An 8,079-nucleotide genomic window follows, 5' to 3' on the forward strand; every position below is an offset into this window, starting at 1 on the left:
AGAATTTACCGGGCAGGAGTTCCAATCATTACTGAGGGGTAATGGGATAAGGCATGAGACGAGTGCACCATACTCACCTCATCAGAATGGAACCGCCGAAAGGGGCTGGAGAACTTTATTTGAAATGGCTCAATGCATGCTATTGGAGAGTGACCTCCCAAAGCAATTATGGACATATGCTGCACAGACAGCAGCTCAAATCCGCAACAGGTGTTACGGTAAGCGTCTAGAGCAGACACCTTATCGAGTTTTCACAGGAAAAACACCTAACATATCTAACATGGAGATATTTGGATCCGAATGCTACGTATACAAGCAGGATAAAAAGAAGCTTGATACTAGGTGCGAAAAGGGAATCTTTGTAGGCTATGATAAGTATTGTCCAGCATATAACGTGTATTATCCTGACACTGAAAAAGTCCTAAAACATAGGCTGGTAAAATTCATCACCAAAGGTAGTGCAGATAGCCACACTCAGACATAATGTGATATGGGGAGTGAGATTGAAAATTATGAAGATGCACGAACAAAGTTAATCAAACAAGATCAGGGACAGCCTAACGAGAGTAAAGAGTCTAGTTTTGAGGAGACTGCTGAGGCAAAGCCGCCTAAAATAGGAGGTACTCAGAGAGAACCGGGAGAAAGGAGTTATTCTATAAGAGAGAGAAAGGCTCCAGAATACTTAAAAGAGTACCAGTGTAAAGCTGAGTGTAATATTGACGAAAGTGAGAATGTAGTTTTTTTCTATAGAGTGACATATGGTGTACCTAAAACATTTACAGGGGCTATGGACTCTAAGAAGTCAAAAATGTGGGTTGATGCAATGAAAGAGGAGATGAACTCTTTGACAGAGAATGAAACTTTCACTCTGACTCCACTGCAAAGAGGCAAACAAGCAGTGGGAGGTCGCTGGGTATATGCAGTGAAAGAGAGCCCAGATGGAATAGAGACTTGTAAAGCAAGATATATCGCAAAGGGTTATGGTCAAGTGGAAGGGATTAACTATAAAGATACTTTTTCACCAACAGCCAACATGACATCTGTCCGAGCATTGATGCAGGTGGCTGTACAGGAGGACCTTACCCTACACCAAATGGATGTAAAGACTGCTTACTTACATGCTCCAATGGACTGTTAGGTATATATGGAACAACCGGAAGGTTTTGAGGTCAAATCAAAAACAGGAGAACACTTAGTGCGTAAACTCAACAAGTCATTGTATGGTTTAAAACAATCCGGGCGTAACTGGAACATGTTACTGCATGATCAGCTTACAGAGAATGGTTTCGTCCAAAATGATGCTGATCATTGTCTACAGCAGGCAATCTGAGAATGAGAAAGTGATTCTGTTAGTATGGGTGGATGACTTAATCATAGCGGCAAGTAACAACACCTTACTTTATGATCTTTACTTTATCACAACACCTAGCAGAACCAAAGCAGCAGCATTGGGCTACAGCAAAGCATCTACTGAGGTACTTAACAGGTACTATAGATCAACAACTACACTCTCAGAAATGTGAAAAAGGACTTACGCTTGAGGGATATAGTGATGCTGATTGGGCAGCTGATACAAATGATAGGAGGAGCACAACTGGATATTGTTTCAGCTTGACTGAGAATGGTACAGTTATATCATGGAAGAGCAGGAAACAGCCAACGGTGGCACTCTCCACCTGTGAAGCTGAGTATATGGCATTAGCAGCCACTACTCAAGAGAGTATGTACCTTGTGCAACTACTTAAAGGAATAGATGGTAGTCATCAGCATCTACCAGTCAAGATATATGAAGACAACCAGGGGGCAATAGCTTTATCTAAGAACCCAGTATGCAGACAGAGGAGCAAACACGTAGATATAAAGTATCACTTTATACGATCTGCACACACAGAAGGGGACATTTCTATAGAATACTGCCCTACTGCAAACATGGTAGCTGATGTTTTTACCAAGCCAGTGACAAAGGCTAAGTTTGAGAAGTTCAAGGGGTATTTGTTTGGAGAGTGATGTGAACTGGCAAATGAAAATAAGTTTGAAGTTTTAACAGTGCCAGTATGCCAAAATGTTTTATTTTGGAGTTATGTATATTGTTTTTGTTGACCATTATATAGAGCTATAAACATGTCTTTGAGTGGGAGTGTTGAGCACATTTAATAATACAAACAGCAAAGCCATGTTGAATATCTTACGTAGTGACGTCATGTGCCTGCGTGCACTGAAATGGTAATGTGAGCATGCGCAGAATAAACGCTGCAGTAAGTTCCTGGACCAAAGAAAGAATGGCGGTTTGTTTATTTCCTCCCGTGAATATAAAGTGCTAACTAACCATATTGGTGACTGTTAAAACGTTAGACTGCTGCAGCAAAGAGTAATGATACAGTGTGTCATTTTCAGTGAGTCGCAGTCAGATGTGTGCATGAAAAAAAAAAAAAAGTTTAGGGTGAAAAAAATCAAATTGTGGCAACAAAACCAGATGTTTTTAGTCATTTTTCTAGTGACTATTAGTGAGTATTTTAGCAAAAGGCAAACCGACTAAATAGTTGGAGAAGGACTCAGGACAGACATGGAAATATATTTTTTTAAATCGAAATGGGGCAACAAAACCCGATATTTTCAGCCATCTTTCTGAAAACAAATACAGAAATGTTACTATTTTTTCTGGAAACAAAACCAGATGCTTTAGCTTTAGCCATTTTTCTGGTGACAAAACCAGATTATTTTAGTCAAAGTCACACCGATTAACAAGACAAGTCTATTGTGCTATTTTTCTGTATATGGAAAAATGTTTTTCTTCCTGAAGATAAACCATTTGAGAAGCACTCAACTCACACATGCTTACTCCAAATCATCATTGATGCAGAACCAGCAGACAATAACCAACATTATGTTTCATGTTCATTGGAAATTCCCCTGACAGCTCGTACAGCAAATCAAGGGCGTAGAATTGGGTAGGGACGCTAGGGACACGTCGCTACCAATATCCAGCCGCTGCTGTGTAGTCACTATCAATACAAGCGCTGCCCGTAATGTTTAGTCAATGATTATGGCACAGAAAGGGTTAAATGTCAGTCTCTGCTAGAAGTCCCGCCTCTGACCTAAACATCGCTCCCTGATTGGTTGCCGGTTTTATGCTAACTTACGTGTGTGAATGGCTGTCCCCGCTGTCACTCCATCTGCTTGTAAAAGCTAGCCTACATGCTAGTTGCTAGCGACCTACCGAGAGGCAGTGCAACTGTCAGTGCAAGTTGTCAACATGTTCGGCATTTGTTGTTCCTGGCACGAGGTAGCTAGATGGATTTTAGTATCAGTGGTGTTATTTACATTGTGTTTGTGTCTGTATGCGTGCGTGTGTGCTGTAGGTTTTGAAAGATGTCAATGAAAAGAAAACTGGATATAAGAGACTTCTTCAGGAGTCAAACTGTAAGTGACTTCAAGGGTGTATAGAGGCTGAACAATATTGAATATCCATCCATCATCTTCCGCTTATCCGAGGTCGGGTCGCGGGGGCAGCAGCCTAAGCAGGGAAGCCCAGACTTCCCTATCTCCAGCCACTTCGTCTAGCTCTTCCCGGGGGATCCCGAGGCGTTCCCAGGCCAGCCGGGAGACATAGTCTTCCCAACGTGTCCTGGGTCTTCCCCGTGGCCTCCTACCAGCTGGACGTGCCCTAAACACCTCCCTAGGGAGGCGTTCGGGTGGCATCCTGACCAGATGCCCGAACCACCTCATCTGGCTCCTCTCGATGTGGAGGAGCAGCGGCTTTACGTTGAGCTCCTCCCGGATGGCAGAGCTTCTCACCCTATCTCTAAGGGAGAGCCCCGCCACCCGGCGGAGGAAACTCATTTTGGCCGCTTGTACCCGTGATCTTATCCTTTCGGTCATGACCCAAAGCTCATGACCATAGGTGAGGATGGGAACGTAGATCGACCGGTAAATTGAGAGCTTTGCCTTCCGGCTCAGCTCCTTCTTCACCACAACGGATCGATACAACGTCCGCATTACTGAAGACGCCGCACCGATCCGCCTGTCGATCTCACGATCCACTCTTCCCCCACTTGTGAACAAGACTCCTAGGTACTTGAACTCCTCCACTTGGGGCAGGGTCTCCTCTCCAACCCGGAGATGGCACTCGACCCTTTTCTGGGCGAGAACCATGGACTCGGAATTGGAGGTGCTGATTCTCATTCCGGTCGCTTCACACTCGGCTGCAAACCGATCCAGTGAGAGCTGAAGATCCCGGCCAGATGAAGCCATCAGGACTACATCATCTGCAAAAAGCAGAGACCTAATCCCGTGGCCACCAAACCGGATCCCCTCAACGCCTTAGCTGCGCCTAGAAATTCTGTCCATAAAAGTTATGAACAGAATCGGTGACAAAGGACAGCCTTGGCGGAGTCCAACCCTCACTGGAAACGTGTCCGACTTACTGCCAGCAATGCGGACCAAGCTCTGACACTGATCATACAGGGAGCGGACTGCCACAATAAGACAGTCCGGTACCCCATACTCTCTGAGCACTCCCCACAGGACTTCCCGAGGGACACGGTCGAATGCCTTCTCCAAGTCCACAAAGCACATGTAGACTGGTTGGGCAAACTCCCATGCACCCTCAAAAACCCTGCCGAGAGTATAGAGCTGGTCCACAGTTCCACGACCAGGACGAAAACCACACTGTTCCTCCTGAATCCCAGGTTCGACTATCCGGCGAAGCCTCCTCTCCAGTACACCTGAATAAACCTTACCGGGAAGGCTGAGGAGTGTGATCCCACGATAGTTGGAACACACCCTCCGGTCCCCCTTCTTAAAGAGAGGGACCACCACCCCGGTCTGCCAATTCAGAGGTACCGTCCCCGATGTCCACGCGATGCTGCAGAGTCTTGTCAACCAAGACAGCCCCACAGCATCCAGAGCCTTAAGGAACTCCGGGCGGATCTCATCCACCCCCGGGGCCTTGCCGCCGAGGAGCTTTTTAACTACCTCAGCGACCTCAGCCCCAGAAATAGGAGAGTCCACCACAGATTCCCCAGGCACCGCTTCCTCAAAGGAAGATGTGTTGGTGGGATTGAGGAGGTCTTCGAAGTATTCCTCCACCGATCCACAACATCCGCAGTCGAAGTCAGCAGAACACCATCCGCACCATACACGGTGTTGATAGTGCACTGCTTCCTCTTCCTGAGGCGTTGTATGGTGGTCCAGAATCGCTTCGAAGCCGTCCGGAAGTCGTTTTCCATGGCTTCCCCGAACTCTTCCCATGTTCGAGTTTTTGCCTCCGCGACCGCTAAAGCTGCACACCGCTTGGCCCGTCGGTACCCGTCCACTGCCTCCGGAGTCCTATGAGCCAAAAGAACCCGATAGGACTCCTTCTTCAGCTTGACGGCAACCCTCACTGCTGGTGTCCACCAACGGGTTCTGGGATTACCGCCACGACAGGCACCAACAACCTTGCGGCCACAGCTCCAATCAGCGGCTTCGACAATAGAGGTTCGGAACATGGCCCACTCGGACTCAATGTCCCGCACCTCCCTCGTGACATGTTCAAAGTTCTCCCGGAGGTGTGAATTGAAACTCTCTCTGACAGGAGACTCTGCCAGACGTTCCCAGCAGACCCTCACAATGCGTTTGAGCCTGCCAGGTCTGTCCGGCATCCTCCCCCACCATCGCAGCCAACTCACCACCAGGTGGTGATCGGTAGAAAGCTCCGCCCCTCTCTTCACCCGAGTGTCCAAAACATAAGGCCGCAAATCCGATGACACAACTACAAAGTCAATCATGGAACTGCGGCCTAGGGTGTCCTGGTGCCAAGTGCACATATGGACACCCTTATGTTTGAACATGGTGTTTGTTATGGACAATCCATGACGAGAACAAAAGTCCAATGACAAAACACCACTCGGGTTTAGATCCGGGCGACCATTCTTCCCAATCACGCCTCTCCAGGTTTCACTGTCGTTGCCAACATGAGCGTTGAAGTCCCCCAGTAGGACAAGGGAATCACCCGGGGGAGCACTTTCCAGTACTCCCTCGAGTGTACCCAAAAAGGGTGGGTATTCTGAACTGCTGTTTGGTGCGTAAGCACAAACAACAGTCAGGACCCGTCCCCCCACCCAAAGGCGAAGGGAAGCTACCCTCTCGTCCACTGGGTTGAACTCGAATGTGCAGGCTTTGAGCCGGGGGGCAACGAGAATTGCCACCCCAGCCCGTCGCCTTTCACTGCCGGCAACGCCAGAGTGGAAGAGGGTCCAGTCCCTCTCGAGAGAACTGGTTCCAGAGCCCTTGCTGTGCGTCGAGGTGAGTCCGACTATATCCAGCCGGAACTTCTGTACCTCGCGGACTAGCTCAGACTCCTTCCCCCCCAGTGAGGTGACGTTCCACGTCCCAAGAGCTAGCTTCTGTAGCCGAGGATCGGACCACCAAGTGCCCTGCCTTCGGCTGCCGCCCAGCTCACAATGCACCCGACCTCTATGGCCCCTCCTATGAGTGGTGAGCCCATTGGAGGGATGACCCACGTTGCCTCTTCGGGCTGTGCCCGGCCGGGCCCCATGGGGACAGGCCCGGCCACCAGGCGCTCACCATCGTGCCCCAACTCCGGGCCTGGCTCCAGAGCGGGGCCCCGGTGACCCGCGTCCGGGCGAGGGAAATCTGAGTTCATTTTGTTGTAATTCCATAGAAGTCTTTGAGCTGCTCTTTGTCTGATCACTCACCTAGGACCTGTTTGTCTTCGGAGACCCTCTTCCAGGGGGCATGAAAGCCCCCAGACAACATAGCTCCTAGGATCATTGGGACACGCAAACTCCTCTACCACGGTAAGGTAGCACCTCAGAGAGGAGCAATATTGAATAATTAAACAATATATCACTCAAGTCACGCCCCTTAGAGTGCTATAATGAGCATATACCATGGACTGGAGTGATATATTGTTTTTATAAAACGGTTACCAATAAAGGCAATATGAAATATGAATACTCAATCAATTTAATGTAGTTTTATTCAACCAGAAATACATATTATCCAATAAAATAGCCTCACTGTGGAAAAAATAGTCCCACCTATCCAGACGTTAGCTCCAAATTAGCGCTGCATCTCGTCTTTTCTTCCGCTTTTTTTCAGGTGAAAGTCAATGCTCAGTCCCCTCTACCATTGTTAATCCTCCCCGGAGGTGAAAGTTAACCTTAAACATGTGAATTCAACTACTTCAGTCCCCGTTTTTTAACATCGTAAAAACATCAGCTGTCTTTTACTACGGACTGCAACAGTCCGTTGTCATGGATACATGACAACTTCCATTCATACCAGTCATGTGTGCCTGAGGCGGAGTGATAGCCTGCGCTGTGATAAGGCTTTAGAATATTTAAACCACGGTTAATAGTCAATCAGATCGCCGGATTTCACCTTTCCGTTTTATTTTTGAAATTATTTTTTAGTTTCATGTATTTGTGTAGAAGTGAGCCGGTTTGAATATACCAATGAACAAAACTTTGTGGTGGAAATAAAAATAAAACCTCACTAGATGATCATGTGATTTTACAATTATAAAATATAATTAATTAATATTAAGTAATATTCATATTTAGTAAAAGCCTTTTTGCTCAGGCAGTAACTGTACCATCATGCTCTATGGTCATTGTCCCTAATGTATCTGTTATGCATCAACATATTTTTTTGTAAGGTGACAAGACAGCAGAGAGGCTGGAGGAGATGGAGGAGGAGAGGCCAGATAAGATAGAGGGAGAGAGGCAGGAGGAAGTAGAGAAGGAGAGGCTGGAGATTATTACAGTTCATTTATGTTTATTTACAATGTTGTATTGCATTATTGTATTTCTGATGTTGTTGATGGACAGTAAGCTATGTTAAATGACAGTATGATGCACAGTTGCACTACAGCCCTACACTAAAGAATAAAGATGAGAACTCTTTGAAGTTGTGTCCTTTGCTTTCATTTTAGTTGCTTTACCCTATAACATCTGCAAGACGTGAATTTATGATTGCTAATGTCAAAAAAAAAAAAGAAGTAAACTTTCAGAGTGCTGCCTTGGAGCACTTTTGTGTCCCCACCAATCTCAAAATCAAACCTACTCCCTTGCA

General features: G+C 46.8%; 1 long non-coding RNA gene across 2 annotated transcripts; it reads left to right on the forward strand.

The window, feature by feature from the left end:
- Positions 1-3,190: 3,190 nt before the first annotated feature.
- LOC133535647 (uncharacterized) lies at positions 3,191-7,856 on the forward strand. 2 transcript variants are annotated; one of them, XR_009802271.1, is made up of 3 exons: positions 3,191-3,283; positions 6,703-6,800; positions 7,664-7,856. It is a non-coding gene; the product is annotated as an uncharacterized LOC133535647 (long non-coding RNA). The 2 variants fall into 2 exon arrangements; XR_009802272.1 differs by lacking the exon at positions 3,191-3,283 and adding an exon at positions 3,395-3,420.
- The last annotated feature ends 223 nt before the right edge of the window (positions 7,857-8,079 follow it).

The sequence above is a fragment of the Nerophis ophidion genome, linkage group LG16, assembly GCF_033978795.1.
Source record: "Nerophis ophidion isolate RoL-2023_Sa linkage group LG16, RoL_Noph_v1.0, whole genome shotgun sequence".
NCBI classification, from domain to species: domain Eukaryota; kingdom Metazoa; phylum Chordata; class Actinopteri; order Syngnathiformes; family Syngnathidae; genus Nerophis; species Nerophis ophidion.